Raw genomic sequence first — 1,852 nt, 5'->3', positions numbered from 1 at the left:
TCTCACACGATATTTTACCAGATTGAGAGCCACAATAAGACATTCTCACACGATATTTTTACCAGATTGAGGGCTTAATTAAGTATAACTTTGTAGTACTAAATCAGCAACTCTTACTTTGGGACGGAGGGAATACATTTTTTATCCCTGCACTGTAGTGGTGAAATTCCCATTTTAGCAAACTGAAGATACCTTGACAATATCATCTCTTCATAATAAAGTACACAAAAAAGATTCAATACAGATTTAAAACAAAGAATGAACCAATAAAATACATTTTCGTAGGAAGAAAACAGCACCGGTAATTTAGCTAGCACACACAAAAGCACGAGCATATTCTGATTACTCACGGTTGCGAGGAGTCAAGAACTTAAGACGATGCACGCCATACTCTGACCAGCAGTTCGTGAGCTGGTTATTTGCCTAACCGGCAGTTCTTTCCGATCTGCCCGTTGGCCTCGGTCTTCACCTCGATGCTGCCCATTTTCACCATAGCCGCCTGGAATTGCTTCAACCACTCCTGCGGGTCCTTGGCGTGGTTGTCCACCAATCTCAATGTGGTCTCAGATGACATGAGCGCGGCGTCTGACTTGAACAGCACCTTGCGTTTCTGCACGTTGTCATAGTATTGGTTGTCAAGATCATCGGGAGTCTCGGGGTCCTGAACCACAGTGGGGTCGCCGCCGCGGCTGCACTGCCCCTGCAGGGATGCGGCTAAAGTAGGATCCATCGATGAGGGGTTTGGGGGGAGGCGGTTACGGATGGACGAGCAGTGGGAGATCCCGACCGTGTGGGCGCCCGAGAGGGTGACCATGTCCTCGAGGCTGAGCCCCTTGACCCTGAACATATCCTCGAGGACACTGACGTTGGCGAAGGGAGGGGGCAGGTTGGGGAGGGTCTCGCTGGCGAGGGACACGTTCCCGTCGTAGCGGCCGGCCGGCATGTCGAAGTTGGACTTCCTGTCACCCCATAGGAAATCGAGGAAGCTGAACTTCTTTTTTCCGCTTAGCAAGACGGTGGCGTCGCGCCCGGCGAAGGCCACGATGTCAGCGCATGAGACGACGCCCTCGCACTCCTTCTCAAGCTTCTCCTTGGCCGCATCGATCACCTCGAAACCACGGAGGCTGGGGAAGTTGGGGATGCCGAACTTCTCCGGCTGCGGGTTGGCCGTGGTGTTGTCAAGGAGAACCGAGGCATCACAACCCTGCACAAAAAGGCTCAAGCACGTTAGTATACCACCTCACAATTTACAAACATACCCATGCATGCGTAAATATCCACACGTATGGACGTAGCATGATTGCATGAATTCTATACACTTGTAATAAGGCGTACCCTGACGAAACAGTCGTGGAAGAAGAGGCGGATCAGCGCGGCGCCGATGTCAGGGTCGGCCTTTGCAGCCTCCTCGACGACCTCCCTCACGATCTTCTCCGCGTTATGGCACTTCGTCTGGTAGTAGCCCACGGTGAGTACCGCTGGTGCGGGTGCCGCAGGAGGTGGTGGGCTTGGGGTGGGCGGCAATGGGTTGGGATACCCGTAGCTCGCTTGGCATGTGTGCGCCACACAACCCAGCAATGCCACGCCAGAAGCAAGGCAGCAAGCTTATCGCCAGCCATGGTTGCTATGAACTCTCCAGCTAGCTAAAGAGAGGATGAAGACGGATGGGTGAAGCAAACTTGGTGTTGTGCAGGTCTATTTGTAGCTAACTTGATCCAAGCTGATGGGACTGTCCTCGACGAGCCAACGACCACGGCCAATGGGATAAACATTATGCTTGCATGCATGGGATTTTGCATGATCTTTTTTTTTGAAACAAGATTTTGCATGATCTTTTGAACATGCATGTTAG

General features: G+C 51.8%; 1 pseudogene; it reads right to left on the bottom strand.

Moving 5' to 3' along the window:
• Positions 1–415: 415 nt before the first annotated feature.
• On the bottom strand, positions 416–1,619 carry LOC123139484 (peroxidase 2-like; annotated as a pseudogene).
• Between the last annotated feature and the right edge of the window lie 233 nt (positions 1,620–1,852).

Source organism: Triticum aestivum, chromosome 6B, assembly GCF_018294505.1.
Source record: "Triticum aestivum cultivar Chinese Spring chromosome 6B, IWGSC CS RefSeq v2.1, whole genome shotgun sequence".
In the NCBI taxonomy this organism is placed as follows: domain Eukaryota; kingdom Viridiplantae; phylum Streptophyta; class Magnoliopsida; order Poales; family Poaceae; genus Triticum; species Triticum aestivum.
Note: the sequence above shows the minus strand (reverse complement) of the source record. Positions and strands in the feature narration are given on the sequence as shown.